Source organism: Dipteris shenzhenensis, chromosome 9 (assembly GCF_047967505.1).
Source record: "Dipteris shenzhenensis isolate YYH24624 ecotype China chromosome 9, Dip_SZ_1.0, whole genome shotgun sequence".
NCBI lineage: Eukaryota > Viridiplantae > Streptophyta > Polypodiopsida > Gleicheniales > Dipteridaceae > Dipteris > Dipteris shenzhenensis.
In genome coordinates, this window is record NC_141604.1 from 6,142,207 (window position 1) to 6,160,523 (window position 18,317).

Here is an 18,317-nt window from a genome sequence, read left to right on the forward strand (position 1 = left end):
ACCCTTAGTTCCTCAACCCTTAACCTCCATGATCTACGATGGAGACAAGTTCTCCACCATGTACTCTACCTTGAACCTTGGATTCTCCTTCTAACCCTTGAACCTCCTTCTAAACTCTAAAACTCCCTTCTAAACCCTGAAACCTCCTTCTAAACCCTAAACCTCCCTCTAACCCTTGAACTCCTTCTAAACCATGCAACCTCCAATGAAGGCAAAAGCCTTCATTACCTTAACCATGATGATACACGTTGCCTTTACACATGCATGCACTATGTTTGCTTACCACACTTAACCCTACGTCTCTCACCGGAATATGACTCGAGGTCCTAGGCTACACATATACTACAAACGCAACCCCAATATATCTATAGGTGACAAAAAGCCTCGAAACCCTGCATACTAAGAATACCTTGCTCTTCCTGCAAAAGCCATGGGAAAGAGCCAATATAATGCCCCAAAGAGTCCTACAATGTTCCCCCCCAAAAAAAAAAAAACCAAATTTACTCCTACTTCAACACTTTGTATCGCACCCATTTGGGACCCAAACTAGACCCTGTATGAACCAAAATTTCACACATGGAAACACCACGCTATGGGGCATTTTTCCAGCCCATTGCACACCATTTTGGCATCCCTAGAACTCGCTCATTCGTGCCCCCATGTGGGCTTGTTTCGCACTAATTCGCTCATATCTTTACATTGTGACCTCCGATTGATGATCCGTCTGCACCGGCACATTTCCCTACACATGTGGGACAATCTTAGGCACATTATTAACATGACAGTCCCTACAACACTAACGCCACTCTAACCATCCAAACAAAACTACATCAACACCTACACTTGTGGGTAGAAACACCCTTTGCAACTCTCGCCCAATCTGCATGCAGCTACGCTCCGGCCAATGCCTTCGAATCCAATGCTCACCAAATCAGCATACAAATTTGTTGCAACCACAGCCTTCCACAATCCTCTACCCCGATTCCCCCCCTGAAATTCTAGAAATCCCTTTGACTCCACCACGCCACAACATGGCTGGATGCCATCATGAGACGATGATGATGGGGATATGAACCTCGATGCGGAGGCTAACAATTTCTTTAATTGCAAAAATAATGACAATCAAGTGGTAGGGGAGATCCAACCCATTTCCTCCACCATTTTGATGCCGCATGTCGAGCAGGTGGAGATTAATCCAATGAAACCAAGGTGGCCTGGTTTCCCATGGCCTTAACCAATGAAGCGTCTGAATGGTACCTAGACCTCCTAGTAGAAGAGCGAGCCACATGGGACCTACTTCAAAGAGAATTGAAAAGGTGCTTTCAAACGGAAAGGCTACAAGATGATCCTACTCTCCAACTAAGCAAGATTGAACAAGGCCGTTGAGAAGATTTACCCATGCCTCGATGCAAAGTACCTCACGGCTAGGTTTGTTGCGGGACTAAGGAAGAAAATCTGAAAGGATATGAAAAAGATTAGCAGCTGTAGCTATGAAACGTTCAATGATGTTCATGTAGCAGCCATTGACATTGAGGATGGCATGACCGACTCTTACACTAGCAGTGATGATGGCAGATCCAGTGCACGAGATAAGCGCTCTAAAAAGGGAAAATCCAAGTCCACTGCCGAAAAATCAAATGAAGATCGTCTAGAGGCCATGACCATGAAGCTGAAAGAAGACATGATGCAGGCCATGGAACAAAAGCTTCACTTGTCTCAGCCGCCACCTTAGACTTATCCACGATGAGAAAATGTCTGGCGTCCACACTGCATGGCCAATCATACAGCAAATGAGTGCCCGGTCCTAAGAGCCAATATCACTACACAAGAAAATCCACCACCAAGGTTGTGGTGCCATATCTGCGTCGTCAGTGGCCATGATGAAAACAATTGCACATTCAACATGCGCAACCGCCTCGACCTCAACAATACCAAGTGGCACCCATGCCAATGTACAGGCAACCGGCACTTGCACAAGCCAAGCACCCACCCCTAGCTCCGAGGCTAAATCCTATTGCTATTTGGACACAAGTCCCATAATAACTCAAGAATTTGAATCCACAACCATATCCAAGAGCGCCAAATCCAACTCCTCAGGTAGTTCCAATACATCAATTACAAGCTGAGAAAGTAGACTCACCATTTGAGTATGAAGCAGAGTACCCAGTGTACTATGTAGAAGGTGCAGAGGGACTAATACTAGTGTATGCAAATCAAGTACATCCCAACACATGTTGAGCATGCTATGGTTGTTGAGAAAATCACCAGATCACAGAGTGCCCTCATCATGGTAGCCCTACTACTTTCCAACCACTTTGTAGAGATTGTGGCATAGGACATGCCTATATGGAATGTCCCATGAAAAATAAGTTCCCACAACAAACAAAGGTTAAGCCTGACATCCCAATCGGCATCATTGGGCTGGACCATCAAAGTCTGGGGCCAGCAAGCATAATATCACAACCTATGAATGTAATGACACGCCAACACAAAGAGGCCACCAAGGACCCTAACATTCCAATCCAAACAAAGCGACTTCCTAAAAAGAAGGCACAAGTTCCTCCATCTCCGCCAAGCAATGAGCAGCCAAGCTCATCCACATCAGCCCCCGAGCCTCAAATAAAAGAAGCTCCATATCCAAATGCAGAAGTGGAGAAGGCTCATTTTCATGCACTTCAACAATGGGTACAAAAGGAATAAGCTCAATTTGAGGCTGAGAAACAAGCTCAATTTGAGGATAAGAAACAAGGTGAAGACCCAATCCATGACTTGGCTACACAAAGTATTGATGCTGTACTCGATCCTTTGTTCCAACAACATACTCCACAACATAATGTACCGCCATGTCAACTTGAAGGAGCCGCACTCTCTAGCATCCTGAGTTGCCCTGTGTCAATTCCCATCAGAGTCCTCCTACGGAATTGTCCCAATCTCTGGGAGAGTTTCAAAGGATGGATTGAAATCGCAAATCTCCCTCCACCGATGAACGACATCGAAGATATCCCTGTGTGAATGGGTGAGAGAGATGACATATGCAACATTATTGTGCCTTTGATCCACAAGGCATATAATGAAGTCCAAGCCATAGTGGATGGTGGAGCAGTTGTAAATATGATCTTATCAAAGGAGCTGTACAATGAATGGGGTCTCTCACAATGCAAAGGGAATAGTGAATGGCTTGCCCACAAAGGTTGCAGGATTCGGCTTTTCCCTTCAATTCACAAGCTTGGATATTTCCAAAAAATCCTATCAAATCTTACTAGGACGTCTTTGGTTACGGGAAGCATCAGTTCTCCATGACTAGGGAACTGAGAGACTGACAATCTAGAATCACGACACCGCAGTTAGGGTGAATGTGGGGACAGTACAACTATACAACCAATTGTGCCTAGAGCATTGGATGACACATCTTCAACGATAATCTCAAACAAATCAGCTCCCCTGCAATAGCATGCCATAGCGGGCGATTCACAAAGCAATGTCAATAACTGGATACAAACATTGGCAACCATCAACAACTGCCATTCATTAGACCCCATCTTCTCACAGATAGATGCTAAGGTGCTATAGGTAGATCCTCCACTCACACATGAAGAACCAATCGATCTAGAGGTGCCATTCTTTATGGCTGACCTCGAGTGGGATAATGAACCTGAAGAAGGTACCCATACCAATGATGACTCTAATTTTCCTTGGGACCTTGAAACTGAGGCTAAGAATGTTGAAGTTCAAGATCAAATATTTTATAATGACTTAGCCATTCTGCATGTCCTAATAGTAGTCGAGCTCCCAAAAGCTGAACCTCCAAAGTTGAATAACAGCAAAAGATCCAGCAAGAAAGCTAAAGGAGGAAATCGTAGAAAAGCCAAGGCTGAACACTTCAATGAATTCAAATGAGTCCAAACAAGGATTGTCAAATTGTATCTTGCAAAGCCAGCTCCCTCAAAATCAAAACCACCGGCTCTTGAATGGTCCCCTAAGGGACTGGAAGGAGTATACATAGCAAATGAACCCTTACTTAGGAACACCTTACCAGTGGAATAGTTACCCCATAGTTCCCAACATAAGAAGTTTTGGAAATATAAGCCACATGTGCAGATGAAGCTCGATCAAGAGACTTCAAAAAAATAAATTCAAAAAGAGCCTAATAAATTGGTAAATGAAACTATGCCTCCTAGTACACATGGCACATGTCACGCTAGTTCAACACCATCAGAGGCTGATCTTCGAGAAGTGCCGGAGTACTTCAAGAATTACACAAGTGGCAGTGTCCCAATAGCAATGCCAAGACCACTAAGAGAATCTGAAGTTCAAGAAACTGATAGCATTGGAGAAACTCCAATCTATGAGGGACCGACAAAAACATGCACAATAAACCTTGCCCTTAAAGGGGAGGAAGAAAAACTAGTTTTCATTGGGAAACAGCTTCGACAGGAAGATGAAACCAGACTCAAAGCACTCCTAATGGAATATCGTGACTACCTAGCATGGTCATACAAAGAGATGAAAGGAATTTCACCAGATGTGGGAGTACACATAATACTTATAAGGGAAGGTGCTCACCCTAAGGTATGTGGACCTTATCGCACAAATCCTAAGTATGGCACTATGGTTTATGAGCTAGAAAAACTCCTAGATTCCAGATTCATCTATGAGATAGAGCACACTTTCACCCATAGTCATTGTGCCTAAATGCAATAAGAAGCTCAAAATATGCGTAAACCTAAAGAATGTAAATGCTGCCACAATTAGGGATCACTATCCCCTACCCTTAACATAAACAATGTTGGAAAAGTTGGTAGGTTCCAAAATATATAGCTTCTTGGATGGATTCAGTGGCTATAACCAAGTGTAAATTGCTCTTAAAGACCAGTCAAAAACAGCATTTGCTACATAATGGGGTATTTTTTCATATAGAGTCATGCCATTTGGCCTTTGTAATGCCCTGGCCACATTCCAGTGAGTCATGTTCATAGTTTCAAGTCATTTCTTGATAAGTTTTTACAAGTGTTTATGGATGATTTGTGCATCCATTCAAACAAAAAAGACCACTTCAAATGTCTTGAAGCAGTACTATCTAATGTAGGGAGTATGGCATCTCCCTAAATCCAACAAAATGCTAGTTGATGGTCACCCACAGAGTTGTTTTGGGACACATCATTTCTCAACATGGGATTGCAACTAACATGGACAAAATCAAAATCATAATGGAATTGCCTTTTCCTACAAATTCCAAAGGTGTTCATGTCTTTATGGGACATGTCGGCTATTATAGAGCGGTATGCCATGATAGCTAGACCACTTTACAAATTATTAGTGGAATTCTTACGGAAAGAAGAGCTTGCGACCAAGGATTTGAGCTTTTAAAGTGGTGCCTAATCACAGCACCCATCCTTATATCTCCCAATTGGGATATTGATTTTGATGTTCATACTCATGGATCTAAGTATGCAATTGGGAATGTGCTCTGTCAACTTGGTGAACATAAGAAAGAATACCCATTCTACTTCGCCAATCGACAACTCAATGATGCAGAGATCAACTATACCACCACAACAAGAGAAGCCCTAGCAATTGTGTATAGTGTTAGGAAATTTCGGCACTATCTACTGGTAAATGATTTTGTCTTCTACACCGACCATCAAGCATTGCTTTATCTTGTGAACCATCCATGTACAACAAAATAACTAGATGGCTCCTCTTGCTTCAAGAAGTCAACTTCAAAATAGTGGTTTGCAAAGGTGTCCAACACTACATTGCCGATCACATGTCTCGTGTCAAGTCGGGAGAAGAAGCCACTACAGGAGAAGATGACTTACTAGATGCCACACTATTTCACAGAGTGGCGTGGAGAAATCATTGGGTACTTAATGGCAAGAAGACCACCCCTTGAAATGAAAGCAGTAGATGCCAGAAAACTAATTCTAAAGGTTGCAACCTATCAACTCATTGCAGGACAACTATACAAGATGGGCAAGGACTAGGTATTAAGAGGATGTGTAATGCCTCATGAGATCATGCCAATCCTGAGTGAAGTCCATGAAGGCATTCCAGGAGGACTCTTCCAAGGGGAAGCCACAGCAATAAAAGTCTTTCTCGTAGGCTACTGTTGGCCAACACTATGGGCAGATGCTTATGAATATGTAAAAGGCTATGATGTATGCCAATGAACTACTAAACCACAACACAAAGACTTCAATCCCCTAACAATAGTTGTTGCACAAAAACCATTTGAAAAATGGGGGATTGACTATGTGGGTCCCATCCATCTAGCAGCAAAGGGAACACATGCACGCTACATCATTGTGGCCACTGATTAGTTTACAAAATGGGCTGAAGCTAAAGCAGGCAAAAAGGCAAATGCCAAAAGCAGAGTAAGATTCTTATATGAGAATGTGATAAACTGATTTGGATGCCCCATTGAAATTGTGTCAGATAGAGACACACATTTTGTCAATGAGGTAATCCAAGAACTCTTGTCTAACTTTATGGGGTGATCCATAGAAAAACTACACCCTACTACCCCCAAGGGAATGGAGAGGCGAAATCCACCAACAAAATACTATGCATTATCCTCACCAAGGTAGTAGAACCACAGCATTCTGATTGGGTAGAGAAACTAAATGCACCCTTATGGGCATACAGAACCACGCTCAAGATCAATACAAGGAATACACATTTTCAATTGATGTACAGCCTTGAAGCTGTGGTCCCACACTACAAGGCATAGGCCATTTTCCGACGGAAATACCGACGCTTTTTACATTTAATTTTTTTTTTTTCACGGGCGCAAAGGTCTCTATAAAAGTCACTAAAAGCGTCGGAAAAGGAGCGTCGCTATAAACCGTCGCTATATAGCGACACTGTTAATCGTCGCTATATAGCGACGATTAACAGAAGTAAAAAAAAAGGGTTAGTGGGGCTAAACAGGGCTTCCTTTTGGCCCTGTTTAGCCCCACTAATCCTTTTTTTTTTTTTGTAATTACAAAAGAAAGTTTTTTATAACAAAATTTCCCTTGCTTGCAGGGTAATACAAAATTGTTCTTGCGAAATGATGAGGAAAAAATGCATATACATATACAACAGTGTTTGTAACAAAATTACCCTGTGAAAGGGCGATACAGATTTGCTCAAACGAGCGGATATACAAAATGCTACTACCACTACACTCATTCGAATCCGAATCATCTTCGTCTTGTTGGCCTGTTCCTTGGTCCTCGACACCTGTGTCTTCTCCCTCGTCCTCGGCACCTACGTTCGATCCTTGCCCATGTTGATCGCTCGCCTCCGATGATGGGACGCTTGAGCTTTGACCCTACGAGTGAACCATATAAATCAAAAATTAGATTGGAACTTAAATTAAAAAGTGAGATTACAAGTAGGAGTAAACTTATACCGTGCGAGAAGCCACCTCAGCCCAATCGACTGTCGCTCCCATTGCCTCTTGCTCAATGAACCAAGGCTTTGTTCCTATCTGAAATGCGTGCTGCGTCTCTGCATCCGTAGGAAGACGACCCATCGCAGCTTGCTGTGGATCCAATTTACGAGAGTTAGAGTTAGCTAAAGTGCATGTAATATGTAAGTAAGACAAATAGAACAATACATTAAATGGGAAGAAGTAGACTTACCACGGTTGCCTCGAACGCATACCATCCGCCTGCACCAAAGTGCGAAGTACCTACGACATCCAGCCATCTCTTCGCAGCCCTCCTCTGACCCTCGAACATTTCGGGATGGTCCCTATGTTGCCTCTTGAAGTACTTCCAATCAGCTTTGTCTGCCCAGCTGGGTTTAGCCAGCCCCTTTGTAATGGAAGTACGCAAGGTTGATCTATGATGCTTTAGGACCAAACCCATGCGCTTGAGCATATAATTGTCATTAAACTCCACATTTGGCAGATTAGGGTATCTTTGTTTTAACTCATCGATCACCGCCTGCTTCTTTTGGGCATCTTGATACCGCCAATCGGTATTTATGCCGCTCTTGAAGTGATGACTCATCAACCTCCTCATGGCGGCCATCACTACTTTGCCCTTTTTGTCTTCTATTATCTCTCCGGCAGATGTGATTTGATAGGAGAGATCCCCTGATGAGTAAGGGGGACTGACGGTAGCAGAGTCTGAAGGAGTGGTGTGAAGATAGTGGGAGAGAGAGAAGGAGTCTCACTTGCGGCTTTCTCACATGCACAATGGGGGAATACACACAAAGGTGGAGGCTGAAAACAGTTTTCCTCTTCTTAGTTGTAAAAGCCAAAAGAACTCTAGTACAAAGAAATAGAAGAACCCTATATGTGGGTCTCAAACCAAACTCAACTAACTAAGGTGGCATACTAACTAAGCCACGAACTAGTGTAGATAAGGATAGCTGTCATCCAGCTATTATTCGTGGGCGGTGTACCAACCACATCTCCAGCTAACAAGTCGGTGACATAAATGCACAACAGTCACCCTGGCATATCGCGAGTGGAGCTCGATATCTCAACACTCCCCCTCGAGCTCAATCCCAATCCTGCACACCAAGCAGGTCTCTAAACTTGCGCAGCTTCTCTGCACCCAATGCTTTCGTGAATATGTCAGCTACCTGATCCTCTGTGCTGACATAAACTAGATCAATAAGACCTAGTAAAACCTTCTCCCGCACATAGTGATAATGCACCTCAATGTGCTTTGTTCTAGCATGAAAGACTGGGTTCTTTGCCAAATGTATACTGCTCATGTTGTCACAATAAATGACAACCGGCCCATCTGTAGACTGATGCATATCATAAAGTAGCTTATGCAACCAAGCTACCTCACATGCAGCCATTGCTGCACCCCTGTACTCAGCCTCTGTGCTCGACAAGGCAACTGTAGGCTATTTCTTGCTGCTCCAAGTGACTGCAGCACTCCCAAAAGAGAACACATATCCACTGGTAGATCGTCTATCTGAAATACTACCAGCCCAATCAGCATCAGTGTATCCATGCAACTGTATCTGAACCCTAGCCTCATAAAATAGTCCATACTGCAATGTGGACTTCACATACCTGAGTATGCGTCTAGCCGCATCCAAATGCGGTTTCCTTGGAGCCTGCATAAACTGACTTACCAACCCAACAGCATAGCTCAAATCTGGCCTGGTAATAGTCATGTAAATCAAACTTCCTACTATGCATCTGTACATAGTAGGGTCCTCCAGAAGCTCACCTGCATCTGCGCTCAGCTTCACATTCTGCTCCAAAGGAACTGAAATAGGCTTACAGCGTGTCATCCCATATTTGGACAGCATGTCCAATCCATACTGCCTCTGCAAGAGCTGTATCCCACTTGGTGATCTAATCACCTCAATGCCCAAGAAATAACGCAGCTCTCCCAAATCCTTCATCTCAAACTTCTGCCTCAATAGCATTTTCACATGAAGGATATCTTCATCACTATCACCTGTGATGATCAAATCATCAACATAAATGACCAGCAGCATAATCCCTTTCTCTGTTTTTCTCACATAGAGTGAGAAATCTACCTTGGAAATCTGAAAGCCAATAGTGACAAGATACTATCCTATCTTGTTAGACCATGCTCTAGGTGCTTGTTTCAATCCATACAAGGCTTTCTTCAACCTGCAAACAAACTCAGGATGAATAGCATGAACATAACCTGCTGGCTGCTCCATAAAGACCTCTTCTTGCAAATCACCATGCAAGAAGGCATTCTTTACATCCATCTGATGTAAAGACCATCCCTTTGATGTAGCCATAGCAATGGCTGCTCTTACAGTTGCCATCCTTGCAACCAGGCTGAAAGTTTCTTCATAATCAATGCCATATGTCTGTGCATACCCCTTGACAACTAATCTTGCCTTGTATCTATTCACAGAACCATCTGCATTGTGCTTGATCTTATAAACCCACTTACAACCAATTGCATTCTTGCCTTTAGGCAAAGGCACCGATTCCCATGTAGCATTAGCATCCAAGGCATCCATTTCTTCATCCATGGCTTTCTCCCATTTTTCATTTCCCATGGCTTGCTCAAAAGAAGTGGGTTCTGGTTCCTGTATCACTTTGACCATATAGGCATAGTGAATGGCTGTAAATCCATCATATTTCAGCCTATCCACAGGATACCTAACCCTGGTAGACCTGCGCAAAATAGGCTCACTTCCAGGTGCTCTCAAAACATCCCTGGTCTTCCTTACTCCAGGTGTAACAATAAAAGGAATACCCAACTCATCATCAATGCTATGTTCGGAGCCATTGGATTCACCATCCACACAAGAGTGACCTGCATTCACATCAAACATGGGCTGATCTACCTTCTCTTTTCCTTTTCGTGATACCTGCGTACCACTCTCTGCATTGCTTTGAGGGGATTCTCCTGATCTCAATCTGCCTGTCCATGGCGAAGTATGTGAACCACTGGTAGAGGACACTCCAGGTCCACTGATATTTTGTGATTGCTGTTGTGCATTCTGTGCAGCATTACCATTTTGTGCATCTACATCAATCATCACATTTACTGGTTTATACCAGCTGCTCATCTCATCAAAAACAACATCTCTACTCACTGTGAACTTACGTGTAGAAGGGTTATAGCATCTATACCCTTTCTGCTGTGCAGAGAATAACCAATAAAGACGCACTTCTCAGCTTTTGGATCCAACTTGGACCTCAACTCATCTGGCACATGGACATAGGCAATGCAACCAAAAATCTTCAAATGAGAAATATCTGGTTTCCTACCAGTATACATCTCCTCTGGCATCATGCTGTGTATTGCTGCAGTGGGAGTCCTGTTCATTATATAGACTGCTGTAGCAACTGCTTCAGCAATAATAATCTGGTAGATCTTTTTCATTTAGCATAGCCCGAGATACCTCTCCAATATGCCTGTTTTTTCTTTCTGCAATTCCATTTTGCTGTGGGGTATGACTGCATGAATATTGCTGCTTTATACCAATGCTCCTGCAAGAACCTTGCAAACTCATTTGAGAGGTACTCTCCCCCTCCATCTGACCTTAGGCATTTTATTTGCAGGCCTGTTATTTTTTCAACCATAGCTTTGAAAGCTTTGAAGTGCCCAAACACTTCACTTTTCTTTTTCATAAAATACACCCACAATTTTCTGCTGAAGTCATCAATAAATGTGACAAAATAGTGACAGCCTCCAATAGATGCAGCTTTTGTAGTCCACACATTAGAGTGGATTAATTCCAATGGCTTTTTACTCTCTTGAACATGCCTAGGAAAAGGTTTCCTTGCCTGTTTCTCAAATTGACAGGCTTCACAGACCTTGAGCATTTCTGCAACCTTGAATTTAGGCAAGCCTGCAACAATATTTTGGGCTTGCATTGATTTAAGTCACTGTATATTAACATGACCAATGCGTTTGTGCCAGATATCAATATCTGCAACTACACCGGTCCCATGTGCAAACATTGCTGCACTCAATTCAGGCATGTCTGCATCCAACGTAAACATCCTGCCCTTCTTCTTTCCTTTTGCTATCAAGCGACCATTATTTTTCATATCGTCAACAAAGCATCCATGAGGATTAAATCTGACCGCCCTCCTGCTCAACCATCTGACCAATAGAAACCAGGTTCTTGGTGATGTTCGGGACATGAAATACATCAGACAAGTATTTCTTTTTCCCATCCTGCATAGACAAAGGAATTTTGCCAATCTGCAGAATAGGATGTGCAGTATCATCACCAGTCTCCACAAATCCTGGCTTTTCCATTTTCCTTGCATCTTGCATCCATTCTGCATGACCTCTCATGTGGTTTGACGCACCTGAGTCAACATATCACACATCATTTTGTTCTTTAGCACTTGTCACAGAATTGGTCATATGCTGCACCATAAATAGATGCTCATTTCTGTCATCACCCTGCCTGCTAGAAGATGCATAATTGCCTTGCTGCAATTTTCCATTCATAATGTCGTTCTGCTTCAGTCCTTAGCCATATGACCCATTTTGCCACAATAGTAGCATTCAACATTGCTGTTTGCATTTTGGCTTCTCTGCCATCCACCACGGCCTCTTTGGCTCCCCCTGCCTCTAGAGTTACCACGTCCTCCTGCATAGGACTGGTTTTCTTGCGTTTGCTGCATATTCTGATTTCTACCACGGCCTGCAGATCGGCCTCCTCTACCTCTGCTAGCATTTGAGTAGAAGACAATTTCTTTTGAAGTTCCTGCTGAAGAAGATGCACCACCATTTCTCTGCTCTTCAGAAATTAGAAGAGCAATCAGCTCCTCAAAATCAGGAAATTTTTCACGGACGGCAATGGATGTCCGGAACTGTGCATAATCCTTTCCTAGACCATTCAAGGTCACAGAAACCAAATCATTATCATCCACTGGCGACCCAATGGAAGCAAGTGCATCTGCAATTTTCTTCACTTTCATGTGGTAGTCATTTATGCTCAAATTTTCTCTCTGCACATTGTGCAACTCCTGTTTGAGTTGCATTTTCCTGGCTTGCGTATTTGTGCACATTTTTGCCAAAGTATCCCATGCCTCCTTTGGCGTACATGCATCCTGAATATGCACAATCATGGAGTCCGAAATACTGATAGACAGCCAGTACATAACTTTCCTGGCTCTCTCATGCCATCCTTTGAATGCCTGCATTTCGTGTTGACTGGGAACATTAGGAAGAACAGGTTCTTCATTTCCTGTAATGAATTCCCAATAGCCTTTTCCCATCAAGAAATTCGTCATTCTAAACTTCCATGCCTGGAAGTTGTTCTTGTCAAGCTTTTCAATGACAATCTGTGAAAGAGAATCAGACGCCATTACAGAACACTGCAAAATATTCTGTCACTGCAAAAAATACAGCTTTTGCCTCACACGGGCAGATCTGCAAAACTGACGAAAGTGGTATTTCACCACACAGTCACTTCCTAGTGACGATTTTGCATCAACAGGCAACAGGCATGAATCTGCAACTCCCAATATCTCTGCACACAGGCATACGATGCAATTTCTGCGGCACCTTTCCACCGACTAGCCGCGCAGTGGTCGCACAGGAAAAAACAGGGCCTTTTTCTGAGTGCCTACGAAGAACTTCCGCCTTCAAAGCATATACTGTGCTCTCACCACACCGCGAAGGGCGTCTCAATCTGAAACAGTGCACTCCTGCACTTCTGGCTGTGCTACCTGCAGAGATTTGCTCCCAAACTCAAAATAGGAAAGCAACACTGGTCCTCTTACCAGGACACCATGAACTTGGATTGCTATCTTGAGCTCCTTACCACCAACAAGGCTCTGATACCATGTGAAGATAGTGGGAGAGAGGGAAGGAGTCTCACTTGTGGCTTTCTCACATGCACAATGGGGGAATACACAGAAAGGTGGAGGCTGAAAACAGTCTTCCTCTTCTTAGTTGTGAAAGACAAAAGAACTCTAGTACAAAGAAATAGAAGAACCCTATATGTGGGTCTCAAACCAAACTCAACTAACTAAGGTGGCATACTAACTGAGCCACGAACTAGTGTAGATAAGGATAGCTGTCATCCAGCTTTTATTCGTGGGCGGTGTACCAACCGCATCTCCAGCTAACAAGTTAGTGACATAAATGCATAATAGTCACCCTGGCATATCGCGAGTGGAGCTCGATATCTCAACAAGTGGAAGCTGCACGACCGCTTCTGGATCGAGGAGTAGCAGTGGGAGTAGGAGAGGGAAAGGGACCTCACTGATACTGTGTCTCCGGACCAAGTGGAGACCTAAAGGAGCGTGAGTGTGCTGACTCGTCTACATCTCCTGAGTCAGCACAACATGAGCCACCCCTCCTACTCTTCCTTCCCTTGCGGGAGGCATGCGCAGGTGATGATCCCACGGTCGAAGGGGCGCGAGGGGTGTAAGAAAATAGTACGCAGCGGAAGATAACAACAAAACGCAAGTACACGATGGAAAGCTGGAGAGAATACAAAAAATTCTGATATACCAAACTGCTGATACAACTGATGGTTGGCTGTCCACCCGTGCGCTCTACAGACAGAGCTTCGATGGTGATCTAGACAGATGCTGGACGGAGGACTATGAGCGTGAAGAACTGGTTATCTGATGATAGGGGGTGGCCACTTATATAGTGTAAGTGGTTGACGGTCGGCCCTGTAATAGGCAGTCGGCCTAATAGACAGTCGGCCTGGAAGACCAACCGACCCTTCAGAAAACATGCCGTCGGGCAGATGAAGGATCGCGCATAGGTCATACCGTCGGACCCTGCCGCTGGGGGCTTTGCCCCTAGACCCCCACCGGGGGCCTGCGCCCCCCGGACCCCCTGCTATCGGGGGGGCTATCGCCCCCCCGAACCCCCCCCTTTGTGCAGACGGGTATCTACTCTTGGCTCCTAAGCCGTCTCATAACCATCTGGTCTACTCTAAGACCCCTTCCAGTGTCTAAACTAGGGATCCCTCCCAATATCTGATACCCATCATGGCTTCTCCTCATATGGGGGCCTTACAACATTGGGTACACAGAATATTGGTGGGTTACATGAGAGGTGGACATTTGAGCTAACTCTAACACCCCCCCTCAATGTTCACTCGAAGATGAACTATGTGATCGGACCAATGCCGAGTCGATGTAGATGCCGCAACAATAAATCACTCCCAAGAGCCTTCGTGAAGATGTCTGCGCAATTATCCTCTGTGGGACAATACTCCAGCTCTATAACTCCATCCTCGATGAGCTCTCATACGTAGTGATACTGGATCTCTATGTGCTTTGTACGAGCATGGAACACAGGATTCTTTGCAATGGCCATGCAACTCTGATTGTCGCATTTCAGAACCGTCGCATCTTCGATTGGAACTCCTATGTCTTGCAGGATCCTCCTTAGCCAAACTGCTTCACAAGCAGCAATGCATGCTGCCTTGTACTCAGCTTCCGTCGAAGATAGTGCCACTGTTGGTTGCTTCTTGCTAATCCAAGAGAACACTCCTGAACCAAGTGAGAAACAATATCCAGAAACTGACTTTCTAGAATCACAATCTCCCGCCCAATCTGAGTCATAGTAACCCGCCAAGGTCTTCCCTGCTCTGTAGGTAATGCCATACTCCAGTGTACCTTTCACGTACTTTAGCACACGCATCCCTGCTTTCCAATGGTTCTCTCGAGGTTGATTTGAGAACCTACTAAGTACACCAACTGCAAAGCTGATATCAGGTCTAGTGTTGCACAGAAAAATGAGACTCCCCACAAGTTTCCTATACTCCTTGATGTCGACAAGTGGTGATGCATCCTCCACTGAGAGCTTACCATTCACCTCCATGGGAGAGACCACGTCCTTACACTCGGTCATATCGAATGCCTTCAAGATCTCACGAGCATATCTCTGCTGAGAGATGAAAATCCTGCCAGGTTTTTGCCAAACCTCAATGCCGAGGCAAAAGTGCATGAGCCCCAAATCTGTCATCTCAAACTCGGAACTCAACGACTCCCTCAACTTTTGCAGCATCTTCTCATGATCTCCTGTGATGATCAAGTCATCCACGTAAAGGACTATTACCACATACTTGCCATCCTGCTTACAAACATACAGGTTAGCATCAGAAGCACTTTTTGAGAAACCAATAGATATGAGAAAGCTATCAATCCGTTGGTACCATGCCCTTGGGGCCTGTTTCAGCCCGTACAATGCCTTCTTTAGTTTGCAAACCTTGTTCTCTGAATTGGGCACCTCAAATCCTGGTGGCTGGAACACATATACCTCCTTCTTTAGCCCCCGGACCCTGCCGCTGGGGGCTTTGCCCCCAGACCCCCACCGGGGGCCTGCGCCCCCCGGACCCCCTGCTATCGGGGGGGCTATCGCCCCTCTGAACCCCCCCCTTTGTGCAGACGGGTATCTACTCTTGGCTCCTAAGCCGTCTCATAACCATCTGGTCTACTCTAAGACCCCTTCCAGTGTCTAAACTGGGGATCCCTTCCAATATCTGATACCCATCATGGCTTCTCCTCATATGGGGGCCTTACAACATTGGGTACACAGAATATTGGTGGGTTACATGAGAGGTGGACATTTGAGCTAACTCTAACAAGGGGATGGCTGGGCAGTACGTCCACCCGTCGGTGTAGGGGAAGGAATTGCGGAGGTCCTCTGAGAGAGCAGAGAGAAGAATCTCGCTGCCTCCTCATCGCTCATCTGCGCTACAAACTCGTCGGGAGTCCCGACAAAGCCATGTGTGGCTAGAAAAGGAGTTCCCCAAGGGATAGTCGCAGTGCTACGTGGAAGAGGGGTCGGACCATGGGTAGTCGCAGTGCTAGGACCGAGAGGAGTTGGACTAGGGGTAGTCCTTGGGGTAGTCGCTTGAGAGGAATCAAAGTCCTCTGGAGCATATAGATCGTGAGCTCTCCTCCTGCGAGGCTGTCCGTACTCGTCGGATGAGCGACGTGATCCCATGTCTAACATAGACACAAACATGAATACAAAAAACAAAAAACAAACATAAGCATTCTCATAGGCATAGGCATAGGCAAGAAGAAAGACGAGGGAAGGGAAAGAAGAGGGAAAGAAGAGGGAAAGGAAAGAGGGAAAGAAGATGGAAAGGAAAGAAAAGAATGAGAATGAGGAAATAGAGAATGAGAGAAGGGGGAAATAGAGAAGGGGAAAGAGATGAGGGAAAATAGAGAAGGAGAGAAGGGGGAAATGAGAGAAGGGGGAAATAGAGTGGGAAATATAGAATGAGCTTATGCGGAAATAGAGAATGAGCTTATGCTTCTCTCATTCTCTATTTCCGCATAAGCTCACGCATAAGCATGAGCTTATGCGGAAACTTAAGCATAAGCTCATGCTCATGCATGAGCATAAGCATGAGCTTATGCTTATGCTTATGCTTAAGCATAGGCATCGGAAATAGAGAAGGAGCTTATGCGGAAATAGAGAATGAGTTTCTGCATAAGCTTCTCTCATTCTCTATTTCCGCATAAGCTCATGCATAAGCATGAGCTTATGCGGAAACTTGAGCATAAGCTCATGCTCATGCATGAGCATAAGCATGAGCTTATGCTTATGCTTATGCGGAAAGCATAGGCATCGGAAATAGAGAAGGAGCTTATGCGGAAATAGAGAATGAGCTTATGCTTCTCTCATTCTCTATTTCCGCATAAGCTCACGCATAAGCATGAGCTTATGCGGAAACATGAGCATAAGCTCATGCTCACTCATGAGCATAAGCATAAGCTCATGCGGAAAAAGAGAAGGAGCTTATGCGGAAATAGAGAATGAGTTTCCGCATAAGCTTCTCTCATTCTCTATTTCCGCATAAGCTCATGCATAAGCATGAGCTTATGCGGAAACTTGAGCATAAGCTTGAGCTCATGCATGAGCATAAGCATGAGCTCATGCATGAGCATAAGCATGAGCTTATGCTTATGCTTATGCGGAAAGCATAGGCATCGAAAATAGAGAAGGAGCTTATGCGGAAATAGAGAATGAGCTTATGCTTCTCTCATTCTCTATTTCCGCATAAGCTCATGCATAAGCATGAGCTTATGCGGAAACATGAGCATAAGCTCATGCTCACTCATGAGCATAAGCATAAGCTCATGCGGAAAAAGAGAAGGAGCTTATGCGGAAATAGAGAATGAGTTTCCGCATAAGCTTCTCTCATTCTCTATTTCCGCATAAGCTCATGCATAAGCTCATGCTCATGTATGAGCATAGACATGAGCTTATGCGGATGCTTATGTATGAGCATAAGCATAAGCTCATGCTTATGTATGAGCATAAGCATAAGCTCATGCTTATGCTCATGCGGAAAAAGAGAAGGAGCTTATGCGGAAAAAGAGAAGGAGCTTATGCGGAAATAGAGAATGAGAGAAGCATAAGCTTATCTCATTCTCTATTTCCGCATAAGCTCATGCATAAGCATAGCTTATGCGGAAACTTAATCAATAGCTCATGCTCATGCATGAGCATAAGCACGAGCTTATGCTCATGCGGAAAAAGAGAAGGAGCTTATGCAGAAAAAGAGAAAGAGGAGCTTATGCGGAAAAAGAGAAGGAGAGAAGCTTATGCGGAAACTCATTCTCTATTTCCGCATAAGCTCCTTCTCTTTTTCCGCATGAGCTTATGCTTATGCTCATGAGTGAGCATGAGCTTATGCTCATGTTTTCGCATAAGCTCATGCTTATGCGTGAGCTTATGCGGAAATAGAGAATGAGAGAAGCATAAGCTTCTCTCATTCTCTATTTCCGCATAAGCTCATGCAAAAGTTATGCTTCTCTCATTTTCTATTTCCGCATAAGCTCACGCATAAGCATGAGCTTATGCGGAAACTTAAGCAATAGCTCATGCTCATGCATGAGCATAAGCACGAGCTTATGC